The sequence below is a fragment of the Microcaecilia unicolor genome, chromosome 3 (assembly GCF_901765095.1).
Source record: "Microcaecilia unicolor chromosome 3, aMicUni1.1, whole genome shotgun sequence".
In the NCBI taxonomy this organism is placed as follows: domain Eukaryota; kingdom Metazoa; phylum Chordata; class Amphibia; order Gymnophiona; family Siphonopidae; genus Microcaecilia; species Microcaecilia unicolor.
This window is the reverse complement of record NC_044033.1, coordinates 37,532,385-37,553,969: the sequence shown is the minus strand read 5'-3', so window position 1 is coordinate 37,553,969 and position 21,585 is coordinate 37,532,385.

The window sequence follows — 21,585 nt, the reverse complement described above, 5'->3', positions numbered from 1 at the left end:
GTTCCGCCCCAGCACATGGCATTTCTGACTGTCACGATCCAGGCTTTGAAGAAACAGACACGAACTCTGGAACAACGTGCGCCCTTGGCCTACTGTCGTCGAGCGGCAGCAGGAGGCAAAACCCCCCCAAGCAGGACTGGACAGGATACAGGATACACTTGGCTTGGCTAGAATCAGATTCAAGAACGAACTTGGCTTGGCTGGAACCAAATGCTGGAATAGACTTGGCTTGGCAGGACTGGAACCAGATCCTGGAACAAGATTGGCAGGATTCAGGATACTCAGGCAGGATTCAGGATTTACAAACAAGCTTGACAGGAACAGGTCTCAGGATACTCAGGCAGGAGTCAGGATTTACAAACAAGCTTGGCAGGAACAGAAGCTAAGAGCACACAGAGCGGAGAGAAGCAGGAAGAGGATTGGAGCTGAAGACAAACAGGGCAGATACAAGCAAGATACAAGGCTGAGCCACACAGACAAGCAACGGAACTATGGCTGAAGCTAAAGTAGTGGGAACTAACAAGGCTGACTAGGCAGAACCAGTGCATCTTTTCTAGCAAAAAAGGTGCCGGTACTCAAATGCTAGGCCACCCTTCAAGGGTGGGGTGAATCATCACTGAGGGATCCACCCCACAATAGCCAGGCCCCCTGCAACCAGTCACAGAACCTATGACAAGGCAGAATTGGTGTGTAGAGCCTGAGCTCTTTCATTAAAACTTGAGGTCCTTGGGTCAATTTTAGCAGACAATGGAAAAGGTGCCGGTACTCAGTACTCCCAAGTGCAGACTGGGTTATTCTGGACATCTGCAAGCTGTGCCCACAAGTAGAGGTGTTATAGTCTAGGTGACCATGCTAGAATCTTGTATGCTGTCATGTTTCAATTTGCTAGTCCCTAACCCAAACTTCCACCTCTGGATGAGGAAAGTGGTTAAGATTCCTCATGAGGCAGCATCTGTTGCAGTAGCCATGACTCCCATCTCTTATCAGTAGGTGGTATCTTCTCTTTCTTCACTGCACTTTTGCCAGGTCTCACTTCAGTTGGGCAGCAAGGAGAACAGGGAGAAAGAGCAAAAAAATAAGGATGAATAGGATTTTTCCCCCACAAATTTAGTAATTATCCTAATAATATGCATGGGACAATACTTAATAGGTGCTAAATTAAAATAATTAACTCCTAAAACACAATGAAAATAAGTCCTCAGTTGCAAAAAAAAACAATCAAAACAAGCTATGAAGCTGTACTGTTATCTCATAAAATGTTGTTGCAATTGTAGACGGTGAGCCTGGTGGCAGATGAACCTGCAACAGTCATGCAGTTCCCTGTGATAGCTGATAAGGAGACGTTCCTGATGTTGCAAATTATGCGGAGAAGGAGTTGCAGAGGAGAGGGGGCTGCTGGAGAGGTAATAAGAATTTGCACTGCCATCAGAAAAAAAAGGGAGAAAGATACAGACTGCGCCGGGAGGGGAGGGGCAAGCGGTGGCAGCAGAAAGAGAAGAGCCAGAGATGTGGGGGAGGAGGGAGAAAGAGGTGAAGAACGAGCGTTGAGGGAGGGGTGGCAACGGCAGCAGAAAGAGAAGAGCAAGAGATTCAGGAAAGGAGGCGGCGATGGAGAGAGAAAGAGGAGAAGAGACAGAGATGCAAGGTGGAGGGGCAGCTGCAGCAGCGGTGGGAGAAACAGGAGTAAGAGATGCGGGGGGAAAGAGGGGGCATGCAGCAGAAAGAGAAGAGCCAGAGATGTGGGGGAGGAGGGGGAAATGGTGGGAGAAAGAGGTGAAGAACGAGCGATGAGGGAGGGGTGGCAACGGCAGCAGAAAGAGAAGAGCAAGAGATTCAGGAAAGGAGGCGGCGGTGGTATAATTCTCTGTTATCATTTCCTGTCACTAAAACAAGAAACTATAAACTTACATCTAAATCGACATAGGAAATAAACAAAAGGCTTAATTTAAAACACCATCCTGTACTTGTAGGTGCAGCTGTACAGTCGTTTGTCACACATGTCAAAGAAAGAAAGTTAAAAACAGTGCAGTGGAAGCCCCCCCCCCCCCCCCCCCACACACACACACACACACATCCCTTCTCTCTCATTCTCTTGCTGCAGTCAAGGGAAGAGGAAAAAAGGACTTCTCAAATCTGTTCCAATTTAAATGTTAGTCAAGCAGGAATAAATGGCAGCATACACTCCATCAGCAGATTTAAAACAAGAGAGAAAGGTCACGAATTAGACAATACTATAACAAATAAAACTGCATCAAATTAGTACCTTGGCTCAGTAAATAAATGCAAAATAAAAAAAAACAAATACAAGTTGCATGATCCCAATTATTGAAGCTTAAATGACAAGAGAGGTAGAAGACCTTTTTCTTTTCAAGCAATTCCCTGTTAGATCAATCTCTGCAATTTTACAAATCTCTCTGGCACTTATCACTAGAAACAAAACAAAGCTCTTATTTGTGAAAGACAAGCTGATTCAACGAACAATACACAATTTTTAGAACTCAGGTTACCATACCCCCCCAACAATTCTAGGATTCAGTCCTATGCTACTACAACAGAAACAGGGATTTCATTAGACAGAAACAAAGCATTCAACAACTGATTCATGCCTACCTGTGTGGGATTTTGTGTTAATTCAAATTCACTGTCATTTTTTTTTGTTTTGGTCCCACCACTGTAGTACCAGACAGAACAGCACTGACTAGCTTGACTACCTCCTCATAAGCAAGAGGAGCACTTGGTGCCGACAAGGGTGGGAGTGAAGTTTCCCCTGGGTAGGGTTACCATTTTTTGTCCTCATAAAAAGAGGGCACTTGCCCTGCCCCTTTCACGCCCCTGCCCCCCCCCTTTCATGCACTCACCCCGCCCCTGATGCATATTCCCCTCCCTGGTCACTTCCTCCTCCCCCATCACCTTCCCTCCCCCATCATCTCCACTCCCCCCCCCCCCCCCCGTCAACTCCCCTCCCCTTACTCTACTAGCCCCCTCTTTCCTGCCTGGAGCGCTGCTGCCAGCTCAGCTGCCCTGCATCCTGTGAGTCCGGCTCTCGACATTTCAAAATGGCCGCCGAGAGTTGAAGTCTCGCGAGGCTGCTTCAACTCTCGGCGGCCATTTTGAAACGCCGAGAGCCGGACTCACAGTATGCAGGGCAGCTAGCAGCAGCGCTCCGGGCAGGAAAGAGGGGGCTCTTTCCTGCCCCGAAGACGAAGAGGTACCTCTAGACCACCAGGGATAGTAGAGTAAGGGGAGGGGAGGGAGGGGAGTTCCGCCCCCGCCAGCCAGCCCGTTTGTCCAGAAATCCGGACAAACGGGCAGGCTGGCCAAATCCGTCCGGACTCCCAGACATGTCCTCAAAAAGAGGACATGTCCGGGTAAATCCGGACGTATGGTAACCCTTCCCCTGGGGAAATGACATAGGGCCCTGTTTACTAAGACGCGCTAGTGTTTTTAGCGCATGCATAAAATTAGCGCACACTAACTGTGTAGGCGTCCATAGGAATATTGTGGGTGCCTACACAGTTAGCGAGCGCTAATGGTTAGCGCGCGCTAAAAGCACTAACACACCTCTAGCGCAGCTTAGTAAACGGGGCCCGTAGTAAGCTGTTAGATTTTATCTTCCAGCTTTCTATAGGTGGTCAGTGACTCAGCTGTTTAGGGAGGCTAACATGGGCGGGGTTAGGCAAAACAGAGCAAATTAAAATGCTTAGCATGAGGGGCAATACCTATGTTTGCAGGAAAGGAACTGGGGGGACATTTGAACACAAATAGAAAAGAAAAGGTTCCAAGTAACCAAACAGCCAAGATAAGCCAAAAAGCACAAAATGGACTTCCAGGAACAGGACAAAGGGAAATCCTCTATTGCAAAGACCCGACACAGGCCCTGTTTCGGCGACCAAGCGCCTGCATCAGGAGTCTATTAAAATACAATACAAAAATCATGATTATACAGTAAGACACAACAAAATTTGCATATAAAAACATATGCATAAAGATAGAAATAAATAAATAATGACAATAAATAAAATATATGACCAGACCAATTTAAGAGATGCAATGAATCCTCAATAATTATAGGTATCCAAATTGAACATAGATATTGGTATAAAACCATAAATAAGCAAAAACACTAGCAGGCAAACTGTCATGAAATTCTGTTCAGTCAATATGAATTACTTCCCAGATTACCGCAAAAAAAAAAAAATCCTATATTGATAGATGTAACAATGACACCACTGTAGAAGGTGCAACTAAAGAGAGAATATGTTTTTAAGTCATAAGATATATGGGAAGCCAAGCTAAGATAGCATAAAAATAACATTATAGGAGTCTATAAACCATGAATAGAAAGTTATATCACCATTTGAAGTGTTGTGCTAGACAATCATTTAAATAGAGGTCAAGTATCGCTATACTGTCAACATGCAAAACATGTTACACTGTGCTTACAGTGTGCCCATTTGTGCTAGAAAAAAATGTTTCCTCCAGAGAAACATAAATGAGTCTATTTCCAACGTGAAAAAAATGTTAAAAGTTCTCCAAAGTGACAATTGGCCTCATAAACAGAAGTGTATTAAGTGCCAATATCCACTGTGCTTGCAACCTTCAAAAGTGTGTCACTCTGCTTTTATTGTGTCTTACTGTATATATAATCATGATTTTTGTATTGTATTTTAATAGACCCCTGACACAGGCGCTTGGTTGCCGAAATATGGCCCGTGTTGGGTTAGTGCAATAAAGGATTTCCCTTTGTATTGTTTCTAGAAGTCCATTTTGTGCTTTTTGGCTTATCTTTATTTATTTATTTGTTTCATTTGTACCCCACATTTTCCCACCCATTTGCAGGCTCAATGTGGCTTACATAGTACAGTAAAGGCATTTGCCAAGTCCGGTAGAGGAACAAATACAGGGTGATGTTGTGGTCAAATAAGGAAGGTATGTTTCAGGCACATTAGGGTCGAAAGTAGGGAAGGTGTGTCCAATATGATCTTTGGTTTTGCTGTGTTGCAGAGTTTAGGTCTTTATGTTGGGTCGGTAAGGTACACCTTTTTGAACAGGTTGGTTTTTAGTAATTTCCTAAAGTTTAGATGGTCGCAGATTGTTTTCACAGCTTTTGGCAGTGCGTTCCATAGTTGTGTGCTTATATAGGAGAAGCTAGATGCATAGGTTGCTTTGTATTTGAGTCCTTTGCAGTTTGGGTAGTGGAGGTTTAGGTATGTTCGTGATGATCCAGTTCTGTTTCTGGTTGGTAGATCTATGAGGTCTGTCATGTATCCTGAGACTTCACCGTAGATAATCTTGTGGACCAGGGTGCAGATATTGAAGGTGATACGTTCTTTGATTGGTATCCAGTGCAGTTTTTCTCGGAGGGATTCGGAACGTTCAAATCATGATTTACTGAATATCAGCCTGGTTGCTGTGTTTTGGAGTTTCTTTGTGAGTTGTTCATTACATCCCGCATAGATTCCATTGCAGTAGTCTGCATGGCTTAGTCCACCACCCTAACCACTAGGCCACTCCTCCATTATCTGAAATGGGGAGGGTGTGGTCTGAGGTGTTTATGGTTGTGGGTTTGTAGTTATTGTGTTGGGTTAAGAGGATGAGGCAGTGTGCTTTTTCAGTGTTCAGTTTCAGTTGAAATGAATTTGCCCATGAATCCACGACGTTCAGGCCGAGCTTGATTTCATTGGTGATTTCTGTCAGGTCGTGTCTGAAGGGGATGTAAATTGTGACATCGTCTGCATAGATGAACGGATTGAGGACTTGTTTGGATAAGGACTTGGCCAGTGGGATCATCATTATGTTGAAGAGTATTGGTGATAATGGTGAGCCTTGAGGTACTCCGCAGTCTACTTTCCACGGTGGTGATATGGAAAAATTATGTTCTTACCTGATCATTTTCATTTCTTTACTCCTCACAATGTAACCATAATCGAGTTGTAACAAATTGTACTTCCATCAATACAATGTATTGTAAGCCACACTGAACCCGCAAATAGGTGGGAAAATGTGGGATACAAATGCAATAAATAAATAAATAAATACCAGACCAGCTCAGACTAATGGGTTATGTCCATCTACCAGCGGAAGGAGGCAGAGAAAATAGTTCCGAGTAAACCGCCCCTTAAGGGTATCGTGCAGCCTGGAATGTTAAGTATTTCAAATAGCAATGGTGCTCTGAAGTCTAGAAGAAAACACAGTTAATAACAAACAGGCAAACTCTTGGAGCCAATATGCAGAACCTCACTGTTCCTGCTTGGCCAAAGGCAACTGCAACCTCCCCTCACAGTAAAGTAAGCGGGAGGGAATGGTCCATACTGAGCTTGCTCAAGCACATAGAGATCTACCCCTGAATCCAGGGAAAGAACTCTGTGATGCTAAGTAACAGGAGTCATACAGAGATGGCACAACAACAAGTGGCAGGAGATTGAATAGAGAAGATGAAGTAGGCAGTGCTGTAGGACATCCCAGCCTATTGAAGCGTCGTGGAACAGCCAGGGATACCTAAAGGAAACAACACTCTGACAGACTTTAGCCAGGGAGGGCATCTGGACTGGTCTGGTATGATTAAAGGAAAGAAAATTATCAGGTAAGAACATAATTTTTCCTTCCTTGTCATCTATACCAGATGTGATTCATATGAATCCTGATTGTGATTCATATGAATCCTGATTGTGATTCATGTAGTATTGAGAACTTGTCCATGTAGTCAGTGAGCTGTTTGGTCACCAGGCTCTTGGACATTTGAACACAATAAGGAAGGAATCCCTCACTGTATAAAGAATAAAATTACAGAACACATAGACAAACATGGTTTAATGGGACAGAGTCAACATGGGTTCAGCAAAGGGAAGTCTTGCCTCACCAATTTGCTTCATTTCTTTGAAGGTGTAAATAAATATGTGGATAAAGGTGAGCCAGTTGATACAAATGTCATAATAATAATAATAATAATAATAATATATTTAGATTTCCAGAAAGCTTTTGACAGAGTTTCTCATGAGAGACTACTGAGAGAATTAAAAAGTAATGGGATAGGAGGCAATGTCCTTCTGTGGATTAGGAATTAGTTATTGACAGAAAATAGAGGGTAGGCTTAAATGGTCAGTTTTGTCAATGGAGGAGGGAAAAAAGTGGAGTGCCACATGGATCTATACTGGGAAATTGCAGGAAGACCTTAGGAAACTGGAAGACTAGGAATCCAAATGGCAGATGAAATTGAATGTGGACAAATGCAAAGTGATGCACGTTGGGAAGAATAATCTGAATTATAGTTACCTGATGCTAGGGTCTGCCTTAGGAGTGAGCGCTCAAGAAAATATCTAGGTGTCATTGTAGACAATATGCTGAAATCTTCTGATCAGTGTACTGCAGCGGTCAAAAAAGCAAGCAGGATGCTAGGAATTATTAGGGAAAGGATGCAAAATTAAGACCAAGAATATTATAATGCCTCTCTATCACTCCATGGTGCAACCTCACCTTGAATAGTGCATTCAATTCTGGTCGTTGTATCTCAAAAAAGATATAGCGGAATTAGAACAGGTTCAAAAAAGAGTGACAAAATGATAAAAGGGATGGAACTCCTCCCATTTGAGGAAAGGCTAAAGAGGTTAGGGTTCTTCAGCTTGGGAAAGAGATGGCTGAGGGGGGATATGATCGAGGTCTTTAAAATTCTGAGTCATGTAGAATGGGTAGAAGTGAATCAATTTTTCACTCTTTCAAAAAGGAAAAAGACTAGTATGCTCATTTTCGAAAGAGAAAGATGCCCATAGCAGTATAATCGAAAGCCGATTTTGGGCGTCCCCAACTGCTTTCCGTCGCAGGGATGACCAAAGTTCACGGTGGCGTGTCAGATGCGTAGCAAAGGCGGGACTTGGGCGTGCCTAACACATGGACATCCTCGACCCATAAAGGAAAAAAAAGGGTGTCTCTGACGAGCACTTGGACGACTTCACCTGGTCCTGTTTTTCTTATGACCAAGGCACAAAAAGGTGCCCGAACTGACCAGATGACCACCGGAGAGAATCAGGAATGACCTCCCCTTACTCCCCCAGTGGTCACTAACCCCCTCCAACCCTCAAAAAATATCTTTAAAAATATTTTGTGCCAGCCTCTATGCCAGCCTCAAATGTCATACTCAGGTCCATCACAGCAGTATACAGGTCCCTGGAACAGTTCTAGTGGGTGAAGTGCACTTCAGGCAGGTGGACCCAGGCCCATCCCCCCTATCTGTTACACTTCTGGTGGTAAATATGAGCCCTCCAAAACCCACCAGAAACCCACTGTACCCACATCTAGGTGCCCTCCCTTCACCCATAAGGGCTATGGTAGTGGTGTACAGTTGTGGGTAGTGGGTTTGGGGGGCTCAGCACACAAGGTAAGGGAGCTATATACCAGGGAGCAATTTCTGAAGTCCACTGTAGTGCCCCCTAGGGTTCCCGGTTGGTGTCCTGGCATGTCAGGGCGACCAGTGCACTACGAATGCTGGCTCCTCCCATGACCAAAGGGCTTGCATTTGGTCATTTCTGAGATGGACATCCTTGGTTTCCATTATCGCCGAAAATCAGAAATGACCAAATCTAGGGATGGCAATAGTGAGCTGAATATTTTTGAACATCTAATCAATATATTATGTATAGAGTGGTATCCATTCTGTTAATCCTACTTATCTTTGTCTTTTTTGTTTATTTTTTCTTCTTTTTTCTTCTTTTTTCTATATTAAACTCAAAGCAGAGAAAAAGACCTCATCAGTCCTTGTATGGCGTTACTGTGCTTAATGTGCTCATTCACCAGCGTTCCTTGGACTCCGTTATAATCCTCGGTCTTAAAAAAAACTCTGCTTCTATATAGTGGATAATGAATATAATAATCAATAATAGTCAATCGTGGTATTTCTTTCCTCTAAAATCTAATGTTGTAAACAATACTTAATGTTACTTAGCTTTTAATCTTGCCCCTATATAGTGGATAATGAATATAATAATAATAGTCAATCGTGATATTTCTTTCCTCTAAAATCTAATGTTGTAAACAATACTTAATGTTTAGAAATCCAGTAGATGGTAAAGTGTATCAATTACGGTTTTAGACAGATTGTCAATCGACATTCGTTGTATACATTTTGGTTTGTCCCTGTCAAAAAATATATGTAGGGAAGACTAAACGTCGGCTACATCAACGCATTACTGAACATCGCTCATGTATTAAACTGAATAAGAAAGGAGCTCTGATTGTAGCACATTGTCAAGAGAAAGGACATACTTTTGATTCTTTGATCATATTCCATGTAACATTCGAGGAGGTGATAGAGATAAGATGTTAATTAGAAGAGAACAGAAGTGGATCTACACATTACAAACTTTGGAACCTAGAGGGCTAAATTCATTAATTGAATGGGCTGTCTTTCTTTGAGTCTTTTTTTGAGTAGTTTTTTAAAAAAAAACCTGTTTTGAGTAGTTAAAAACTTTTTTGAGTTAAGAATTCTTTTCGAATGCTAGTAATATCAGCTAGTTGGTTTATGTGTCTTTTCCTCTCAATTAATTATTAAGAAAATAATTCCTTAGCTTAATTCCTAGTATCTTGTCTGATTTATTGTGGTCAAAGTAAGAAGAACTATTACCTTATTGTGTTAGAGTTTTGGAGATATTCTGTAATATTATTTTCTAACATTCTTTGTATGAATATACATGGTTTGTATTATTTGAAAATTATAAAAAAAATAAAAAAAAAAGAATTCTTTTCGATAAATCTCTTTGATTGAATACAACATAGTCATGGCTCCATTTGGAGCTGATTACATCTGATTGAGAGCATAAATAGGAAAGGTTCCTTCCGGTTAGTGCTTTTCACTACCAGAGTCACAGTAGCAGAGACGCCATGCTGTAAGGTTAGTGGTTCAATGGCTTGTGATTTTATATTAATGAATGATTATTTACATTAAGGTTTATATGGTATCATTTTGTTTGATTATAGATATCGTGATTAGCCAAAAGGTTGCTTGGCCCCCTGAAGAAGCTTATTACATATAGCGAAATGGAGAGCCCCGTAGGGCAAGATTAAAAGCTAAGTAACATTAAGTATTGTTTACAACATTAGATTTTAGAGGAAAGAAATATCACGATTGACTATTATTGATTATTATATTAATTATCCACTATATAGAAGCAGAGTTTTTTTAAGACCGAGGATTATAACGGAGTCCAAGGAACGCTGGCGTTTGAGCACATTAAGCACAGTAACGCCATGCAAGGACTGATGAGGTCTTTTTCTCTGCTTTGAGTTTAATATAGAAAAAAGAAGAAAAAATAAACAAAAAAGACAAAGATAAGTAGGATTAACAGAATGGATACCGCTCTATACATAATATATTGATTAGATGTCCAAAAATATTCAGCTCACTATTGCTATTACGGTGAAAGTTTTTTTTTGCTGAAATTGTGTCCAATAAGATCTTTTTGTTTTCACAAATCTAGGGATGACCATCTCTAAGGACGACCTAAATTTCAGGATTTAGGGTCCCCGACCATATTATCGAAACGAAAGATGGACGTCCATCTTGTTTCAATAATAGGGTTTCCCCGCCTCTGGATCGGGACGTTTTGTGAGGATGTCCTCAGCAAAACTTGGACGTCCCTTTTGATTATGCCCCTCCAAGTAGCATTCAATGAAATTACATGGAAATATTTTTAAAACAGGAGGAAATATTTTTTCACTCAAAAAATAGTTAAGCTCTGGAACTCGCTGCTGGAGGATGTGGCAACAGCAGTTAGCATATCTGGGTTTAAAAAAGGTTTGGACAAATTCCTGGAGGAAATGTCCATAGTCTCCTATTGAGATAGACATGGGGAAGCCACTGCTTGCTCTGGAATTGGAGGCCACATAGGTATTTAAACATCTCTATCATATCTCTGCTCTCTTTCACCTGTCTTCCAAAGTATACATATAGAGATAATTAAACCTGTCCCCATACACTTTACGATGAAGACTACTGACCATTTTAATAGTTGCCCTCTGGACCGACTCCATCCTGTTTATATATTTTTGAAGGTGCAATCTCCAGAATTTTACACAATATTCTAAACTAGTAAAAAAGGCCCATTTCTGACACAAATGAAACGGGCGCTAGCAAGGTTTTCCTCGGAGTGTGTATGTTTGGGAGAGTGTATGTGAGAGTGACTGTGTGAGAGACAGAGTGAAAGTGTGAGTGTGTGTGTGTGAGAGAGAGTGAGTCTGGGTGTGAGTGTGTTTGTGAGAGAGTGTGTGTGTGAGAATGAGAGTGTGTGCAAGTGTGTATGTGAGACACAGTGTGAGAGAGAGTGTGTGTGTGTGTGCGAGAGAGAGAGTGTGTGTGAGACACAGATTCTCTGTGAGAGTGAGTGTATGAGACCAAGCGAGTGTGTGAGTGACTGTGTGGCACATAGAGAGTGAATGTGATACAGTGTGAGACAGAGTGTGTGAGAGTGAGAGTCAGAAACACATTGTATATGAGAGAGAGAGTGTGAGCCCTGCCCTCCCAATCCATGCCCATCTGTCCCCTGCCCCCTCCATTCATCCTTTTCCAGCAATTCCCCTCTCTCCCTGAGCCCTGCCCTCCCAATCCATGCCCATCCATGCTCCTCTGTCCCCTGCCCCCTCCATTCATCCCTATCCAGCAATTCCCCTCTCTCCCTGAGCCCTGCCCTCCCAATCCATGCCCATCCATGCTCCTCTGTCCCCTGCCCCCTCCATTCATCCCTTTCCAGCAATTTCCCTCTCTCCCTGAGGCCTGCCCTCCCAATCCATGCCCATCCATGCTCCTCTGTCACCTGCCCCCTCCATTCATCCCTATTCAGCAATTCCCCTCTCTCCCTGAGCCCTGCCCTGCAATCCATATCCATCCATGCCCATTTGTCCCTCCATTCATCCCTATCCAGCAATTCCCCTCTCTCCCTGAGCCCTGCCCTCCCAATCCATGCCCATCCATGCTCCTCTGTCCCCTGCCCCCTCCATTCATCCCTTTCCAGCAATTTCCCTCTCTCCCTGAGCCCTGCCCTCCCAATCCATGCCCATCCATGCTCCTCTGTCCCCTGCCCCCTCCATTCATCCCTTTCCAGCAATTTCCCTCTCTCCCTGAGGCCTGCCCTCCCAATCCATGCCCATCCATGCTCCTCTGTCACCTGCCCCCTCCATTCATCCCTATTCAGCAATTCCCCTCTCTCCCTGAGCCCTGCCCTGCAATCCATATCCATCCATGCCCATTTGTCCCTCCATTCATCCCTATCCAGCAATTCCCCTCTCTCCCTGAGGCCTGCCCTCCCAATCCATGCCCATCCATGCTCCTCTGTCCCCTGCGCCCTCCATTCTTCCTTTTCCAGCAATTCCCCTATCTTTCTTCCATGACCCCCCCTCGCATCCATGCTCCTCTCTCTCCCATGCCCCAGCCTGGCCCGCCCTCTTCTCCCCCCCCCCGCGCATCCATGCCCCCCCCCTTCGCATCCATGCTGTCGTTTCTCCCCTGCCCTCCTGCTCCCATTGTTCAACTTTACTGCCCACCCTCTTCTCTCCCCCAACATCCCTTTTTTTTTTCCTTTTTAAATTTACCTCCGTGGTGGCGGTTCCGGCAGCGCAGCATCAGGGAAGGAGGCGGCGCTCCCGACGTCTAGCCTTCCCTTCGCTTTGTTCCGCCTTCTTCTGACGTCATCCTTGACGTCAGAAGAAGGCGGAACACAGCGAAGGGAAGGCTAGCGACGTCGGGAGCGCCGCCTCCTTCCCTGACGCTGCGCTGCCGGAACCGCCACCACGGAGGTAAATCTAATATACTAAAACGCACCGTGCATGGGTGCGATCAGTTTGTTTGTTTTTTTTTCCGCCCTCGCGATCCGTTTTTTTTTGCCGCCCTCGACGTCATGACGTTTGACGCGAGGGCGGGGCAGAGACGGCTGGGTGGCTTCACACCACGAATCCACGAACCCTTCAGGAAGTGTTTGAGTGACTTCAGAACGTTGTCTTCAGAACGTTCACGGTGCGTTTTATTATATTAGTTGAGGCACAGGGGCATCATCATCTCTTTTTTCTTAGTGGCCATTCCTCTCCCTGTGCACCCAAGCATCCTTCTAGTTTTTGTCGTTGCTTTTTCTACCTCTTTCTTGCAAAAAAGTTCTTCACCCTCTAACCTACTGTTCCCTTGGTTTTTTTGCAGCCCAAATGCATGGCCCTGCATTTTTTGTCATTAAATCTTAGCTATATTCAATTCAGGGTTATCCACTATTTCCGGTTTCACAAATTACTCAGGTATACATTAATTATTGAAACCTAGGTGTTTCTCAAACTATTTTAATCCTGTTTTTGTTTTTTCTTATGCTCCTAATAATATATTTATAAATATGATTAGTGCTCAGTCCTATACATTACACCGGCTTAGCTCGGCACTCGGTGATATTGTTCACCTTGCATCATCGCACTACAACCCTCCCTACCCATAGGGGCAAGTCAAGATTACTAATAGGTGGAAGGGAAGGTTGTATTGCGATGATGCAAGGTCAGTGGCGTTCCTAGGGTGGCTGACACCCGGGGTGGATCGCCAATGCGCCCCCACTCCCGGCAAAATGACAGACACCTCCCCCCATCAAAGTGACACCCCCCCCCCCGGGTGCATTTTTACCTGCTGGGGGGGTGCCGCGTGCCTGTTGGCTTCGCTCTTTCCCTCCTCCCTCTGCCACGGAAAACAGGAAGTAACCCGTTCCGGGGCAAAGGGAGCAGGGAACGAGCGTTGCTGACAGACGCGCGGCACCCCCCAGCGGCATGCACCCAGGGCGGACCGCACCCACCGACCCCCCTTTGGTATGCCACTGTGCAAGGTGAACATTATCGCCGAGTGCCGAGCTAAGCCGGTGTAATGTATAGGACTGAGCACTACGCATATTTATAAATATATTATTAAGAGCATAAGAAAAATTTTTAAAAAGGATTAAAATAGTTTGAGAAACACCTAGGTTTCAACAATTAATGTATACCTGATTAAATCTTAGCTGCCAAATTTTATTCTGCCATAAAATGTAAATACCATGAATCTTGCTTCATTCTACTTTTTCGCCCAATGGGGACGATTTTAAAGATAGCTAATGCTGTTGCAAACTCCATGGATAATTTGAACACTTGTATTATACATAATTTAAGGGAAACTGAAAATCAGACAGTATATATATTAGTGGCGTAGCTACGTGGGGCCACAGGGGCCTGGGCCCCCTCAAATTTCCTCTGAGCCCCTGGTTTTGCTGGTGGGGGTCCTCAACCCCCGCCAGCTGAAGCCTTGTCCAATGCCAGTTTCTGGCACCGCCATGTTGCCTGCCCTGCTCTTTCTTCCCTCTCACGTCCTGCACGCTTCAATTTCACTAAAAGGATTATACAGGACATGAGGGGGAAGAGAGAGCAGGGCAGGCAACGTGGCAGTGCCGGAGACTGGCACTGGAGAAGGCTTCAGCTGGCGGGGGTTGGGGACCATTGCCAGCCAAGGTATTTGCTGCAGCAGTGGGTGGGGAACAGCAGGGTGGCAGGGGGGAATGGCAGGATGGCAAAGTGGCAGGGGGTGGCAGACCAAAATTGCACTCCCCCCCACCTCGGGCTCTGGCCCCCTCCCACCATTAGGTCTGCCTACGCCCCCATACATTGAAAGAATCTGCATACTTTGCTCCTATTGGGCAGTGGAATGGGGGCAGCCTTCTATGTGGAGGAGTAGCCTAATGGTTAGTGCAGTGGGCTGAGAACCTGAGGAATTGGGTTTGATTCCCACTGCAGTTCCCTGTCACCCTGGGCAAGTGACTTAACCCTCTGTTGTCCTAAAAGCACTTAACCATTATACCTCCATGGAGGAAATCTAGACTACCCCAACTTGACGTTTCATCCTTTAGATTGTAAGCTCCTTTGAGCAGGGACTGTCCTTCTTTGTTAAACTGTACAGCGCTGCGTACCTCTAGTAGCGCTCTAGAAATGTTAAGTAGTAGTAGTAGGTGCAAAAACTTACATTGTGAGGCCACTAGGAACAGAGAAAGTACCTGTACATAGTAAAATGTAAACCACTTTGGTTGTACCACACAAAGGCAGTGTTTCAAATATATGACCCTTTACCTTTTGACCCCATATGCACTTGAAAACAGAACGTAGGCATGCTATTTTCTTATTCTACCTTTAAAACACCTGCAAGAACACCTCTTTGTAATGTAGCTGAAAGTACATATACATATTATTTGCTGTATTGCAAGAGTATTATTTTCACTCAGGCCATTTTACTCAGGTAAATACCTACTTACAAAAATGACTGACATTTTTCCTCCCTATATACATTAAATATCAAGCACTATGCTTTCAGAGTATCAATATACGTTTTAAAAATATCAGACTTTAATGATTTCCTAAATAGTCTCAAAACCATACTTTATTGTTCCGAATAAATGTAAAACATCATTTGACTATTAACAGTTAGAAAATGCTATTTCACTACCCCTTAAATACATGTGCATTAAGTACGTGGTAATTTTTTTTTTCTGGTATTTCCTATAAAAATAAACCCTTTTACCATCTGTTTATTTGAGTAATCTTTTGACTTGTACATTTATTTTGTCCTTCCATCTATTAAATGTAACCTTTTCTGTCTCATATCTAATGGATTTACATTATGTTAATAATGGTTGTGATGCATGGCAACAAAGAAAGCTAAACCTGATGAATAAAAAGAATAATGGAGGTAATTCTAGAAGGAGCAGACTACCGAGAGGCAGCAAGAACACACAGAAATGACACTATTCCAATCATTTATGTAAGCGACCTCTTATAGAATACTGACTAGTAGAAAAGTACATGTCATGTTTTGATGGCAAATATGTGCAAAAATATAGAGGTTGATATTCAAAGCAATTTAAACAGATAGGAGAGCCTCTGCCCGTTTAAATTGCTTAGCCACCAATTCAGCAGCACATAATTGGACAGTGCCACTGAATATTGACACTTAGTGGCCATGTTTGATGTGGGGAGCATAGGAGCCGGTTCTGTGGGTGCTTGAGCACCCCTAATATTGAGAGAATTCCTTGTATGTGCAGGGATGGGTTATTGCCATTGGGCTTAGCACCCCCTATAATTCTGAAAAGTTGGCTCCTATGGTGGGGAGGTGAAGGGTAGTGGAAGGGGTGGAGCCAGGGTGGAACTGGGATTTATGTGGACACCGGCTATATTCAGTGCCAGTGCTCTCATAGCTAATTGGGCAGATAGGACCATAATAAAAAGCAGTCCATATGTAGCGCCTCCTAGGCGCTGCTCACTTTCCAAAGCGATAGCAGAATTCACTATCGGTCCCAATGGTCGGGGTAGGATGGTTCACCCTGAGACCGAGCACACTTCCACCTTGCACTACAGCCTCTATATAATAAATAAAATAAATAAAAACATGTTTTAAACAGTGTTGATTTTTCAGAGTGCAGGTAGTACCTACTCACAGAAGTAAAGCAATGATTCTTCATGCTAATTTTGTTTCCCCAGATACACCCAATATATTATTACACAGTCCCCTTTTCTGTGTGACTGTGGTGAAGCACACAATCACTTATCTGTAGTTTCTCCTTGCTTGAACACAGACTTAACTTCCCTGAGTTGGGGCCTGGTTCCAGCAATGTCACCTCTTCTGTTCCTTGAACAAGTGAAGACTTCTAGCCTGACTATAGCAACAAAAAGGAGAAAAAAACCCTATCTCCCTACCTTTCTCACTTAAATAAACACTGTCTGGGTTTTTAACATTAAGAACTGTTATGGGCTTTCTAGGCAAACAAAAGAAAAATATAACTACAAATCAATTTCTATAGTTTCCCTAAGCTGAAAACTAGTCCCTAAATTAAAGAACAACATCAGTTAGATTCTTTTTCTTTTTTAATTTAGGCACACCAGCACAAATACTGTCTTTCACAATCCATTCACACAGGGTTCGTTTAGCTTCTCACACTGAAAAGGGGAACCCCTTGAGGGTGTGCCCTTACAGAAACACACTTACACCTTTTATAGGATTCTAGCTTCTACAGCCCTTAAGCCTGACTCACGGACTCCGCTGTTACCTAAAGAAATGTTTCTTTGGTAGATGATTCTTAGCCAATCTTCACAGAAACAATCTCTTACTGTAATCCCTACTGACAGCACAGAGTAAGACTCAAAGCAGCTTCATCAGCCCTCACAAGCAGCATGCATGACAAACTCTTATCATTTAAAATGTTCACCACATTTTCCTCTTTCACACACAGCTCGATCCAGCACAACTGTTTCTAGTCACTTCCCAAACTTTCCAACATAAACTTTCAAACACAATTTCTAACTTTTTTTTCTCTCTCAGCAGAGCCTGTCTCACATATGCCTGACCTTTATCAGATTTTCAGTTCTTCTCCCAACTGTCACCCAAGCTGTTACCAGCCAATCAGAATCATGCACTCAAAATATTCTTTTAATTTTTGCAGGCGTGGAACATAGAGGGCCCTGTTTACTAAGCAGTGTTATAGGCGCATTAACATTTTTAACGCACTTTAACCATGTATGCGCATTAACCATGTACGTGCCTACAATATCCCTATAGGCACCTACATGGTTAGTGCGTGTGGTAAGTGTATACAGGGCCCACAGTTTGTAGGCAATTTTTTTCAGTTTTGAATTCCCTTTTCTTCATAGACTTTCGTTATAAATTCAGTTTCTATCAGTTTACCACAGAAATTACTGAGAAATCTTTCACAAACCATTTACAAGCCCATATCAGATGTAAATTATTCTCATAGTATTTTTCCATTAAAAATAAAAACAGTAACACATGTTTCACATTTTTCCCACAAAATTGTCTAAAATTAACCAAAACCCCTTGACGTCCACTTCAAAAATTAAATTTAAAACATTTTGTGTCACCAACCGACAGGTTTCTTTGACAGGTGTCCTTTAGCTCCATTTTCCACTCACAGACATAATCACAATTTCAGCCCAATAAATGGACCTGATCTGATCCAAACAAAACATCTCAGCTCACTTCCTTAGGACCTCCACCCCCCCACCCCCCAACAAAAAGAATAATTTTGAAAGACCCCCCCTGCAGCCAGTGCACCAACCCTCCCTCCCCCAAAAAAGTCACATAAAAAATAAAATAAATGAATGAAAAAGAATCCAGGGGACTTCTTACTTGGCTCCCATGATGACCACCTGGCAGCCCCCACCTCCAAACTCAGTATGGATGGATCCCTCATGGTGCCGGCAGCTGTCCATTACCCCTCTCAGCAGCACACCGTATATATGCTAAAATTTAGGCCCTGGCTTCACTTTGGGCCTACCAGACTCCAGGCATGCAATCGTGCATGTGCCAGAGCTTCGGCAGACCAGGCTGAAAGCCGGTCATTTTCTCGCCAGCTCTGCTTCAGCCTCCCTAGCATGCCTGGCCAGTGCGGCAGTCACTCCTGCCACGATTGGGACCCCAGCAGGCTCCTGACTTTATATCAGATCCGAAATGGGTCTCAACTTAGTCCAAACCTGCCCAGAGACACCCAGAAAAGGCCTAAAATCACCAGGAGACCCCAGGTAATTGTTCACTTTTTAACCCATGAGTTATAGTATCCAAGCACTAGAAGGAATCATGCCTATTCCCAGCTATTCCCCTTGTCAATCCTACTTCCCTCAGGTTCAATCCAATTCCTGCCCCCAAAGGAATTTATCAGCAAATAAATTAAAAACACCCCAAGATTTCACTGGATCCTCTTTCCAGAAAGAATAGTACACAGCAAGAATTTACAAGAAAGAACACCATCCTGCTTATAATCGAACGAGAATAACGCCCAAGTTCCGACCTAAATCGGGAGATGGGCGTTCTTCTCACAAAAACAAATAAAGCGGCATAATCGAAAGCCGAACTTTGGACGCTTTCAACTGCACTCCGTCGCGGATGCGGACAAAGTTGACGGGGGAGTGTCGGAGGCGTGGTGAAGGCGGAACTGGGGCGTGGTTATCACCCGAACAGAGATGGGCGCCCTTCGCCGATAATGGATGCGTTTGTAGCTAGAATTTAGGGCACTTTTCCTGGACCCTGTTTTTTGACGAATAAGGCCCCAAAAAGTGCCCTAAATGACCAGATGACCCCCAGAGGGAGTCGGGGATGACCTCCCCTGACTCCCCCAGTGGTCACTAACCCCCTCCCACCACAACAACTGATGTTTCACAACTTTTTACTTTCACCCTCAAATGTCATACCCTCCTCCCAAGCAGCAGTATGCAGGTCCCTGGAACAGTTGTTAGGGGGTGCAGTGGACGTCAGGCAGGTGGACCCAGGCCCATCCCCCCCCTACCTGTTACAATTGTGCTGCTTAATGCTACTAGTCGTCCAACCCCCCCCCAAACCCCCTGTACCCACATGTAGGTGCCCCCCTTCACCGCTTAGGGCTATAGTACTGGTGTAGACTTGTGGGCAGTGGGTTTTGAGGGGGATTTGGGGGGCTCAACACCCAAGGGAAGGGTGCTATGCACCTGGGAGCTCTTTTACCTTTTTTTTTGTTTTTGTAAAAGTGCCCCCTAGGGTGCCCGGTTGGTGTCCTGGCATGTGAGGGGGACCAGTGCACTATGAATCCTGGCCCCTCCCACGAACAAATGCCTTGCATTTATTCGTTTTTGAGCTGGGCGATTTCATTTTCCATTATCGGTGAAAAGCAAAAACGCCCAGCTCACACCTTGGCGAATAAAGCATGGGCGTCTATTTTTTTTAATAAATACGGTTCACTCCGCCCCTTCACGGACCCGTTCTCGGAGATTAACGCCCATGGAGATAGGCGTTTCTGGTCGATTATGCCCCTCCATAGGAGCCAACTTTTCAAAATTATTGGGGTTGCTAAGCCCAATGGAAATGACCCCTCCCTGGACACATACAAGGAATTTTCTCAATATTGGGGGTGCTCAAGCACCCATAGCACCCACACAGTCGGCTCCAATGAAGAACACAAATATATTTCCACCTCCCTGAGATACTGTTGAAGATCTATAGGTTCCAGATACTATAAATAATAAAAGACGTCCTTAGCATAACTCACAATTAGTAGAAATGGCACACCTACTCCTAGTTGTACTAAACAATTGCCACTTGCAGCTTCAAAATACTGTACCAGATTTTCAACCTTGCCTGTGTGTGTTGTCTCCCTTGAGGACTCAGCACACGAATGAGAATTCTCCCTTTCCCCCATTTCCAAATTAAACTGCAGCATTTCACCATTCTGCATTCACCAAACCTTTCCCCAGGAAATTATTCTTTGGTACAGATCATTCTCAGAACACTACATAAGGAAATCCCCAGTTTGTTACCATATGCTAACAGAATTTCTTCCTTCCCCTATACTTCATAAGGCAATTACTCTTCTGTTATAGTAAACCAAAGGGGTCTTTTACTAAAGATTAGCTCGAGTTATTTGCATCAGGGCCCATTTTATTCCTATGGGCCCTGCTGCAGATAACTTGAGCTAATCTTTAGTAAAAGACGCTCCATACTTTGCCTCTCGGTTTCTCTTCTGACTTTGTTGCAGCAATCAAATAAAAGTAAATAAAAGCAGCAGCAAACTTAAGGGGTGGTCCAGAAAAGGAGAAGACACTCGTGGATTTGCCACATGCTTGCACACCAGTGGATACTGGGGAGTGTGTTCTCCTGTTTCTTTGCATTGCAGGAATCAAATAAATCTGCAAGCCAAGGGCTTGTCTTCTACCTACCACTAAGGCAACTCTTCAATCACAAAGGAAACTTCTCTTTCTATTTCAGTTTCGCTAGTTACTATTTGCAGCTCAGGGAACATTTATTAACTCCTAACTCTTCCCCTACTGTCATTCAACAACCAGAAACATTTCACTCTACAACTTACCCAGGAACTCACCCCCTTGGACTGGATCCTTTACTACCCAGAACCTCAGAGCCCTCCCCTCAGCAACTCTGGAGAGTTCTCTCATGATTTTTAGTAAACCCCATTTCATGGGCGATTATACTGATATATGGCCAGCACTGCTCAGGAAGGAATTCAGCCCCATCCCCTTTCCTACTGCTGCTTGGGAAGATAATGAGCTCCTTTGGCCACCTGTAGGAAACTAGGACTCTAGACTACACTTCCCAGAATTCCTGTTTCCTTTCCTGGATGGGTTGCTTGCCCAGCCTCTCACGTTCTGACTCCTCCTGCCCCTCTCCCTTGGATTCTGCCTTCGTATCTCTCCCAGTGTCTTCGAGGAGGAAGAATGTGCAGATTTCAGGTACGAATAATTTTCCGCTGGGTTCCCTATATGTTCCTTATCAATAAGAAAACCTGTTGGGTTTTCCTGGGAGTTGATCCTGTTTTCAACCACTCCTCAATCCTCTCCCTTTAGTGCAGTTCTGTAAATAATAATCTGCGATCTGAGGCACTGGACCAGTTCTATATACTATATTAACATTTTTAGCAACTAAGGGGTCTTTTTAGCAAATGGAGGTAAAGGGTGACCCAAATGGAGGCAAATGGAGTGTGGGATTGCCCCATGTCGAGGCTACCTTTTATTGCTGTGGGTAAAAGGTAATTTACTTTCAAGGGCCAGTAAATGGCCGTGTGCTAACGA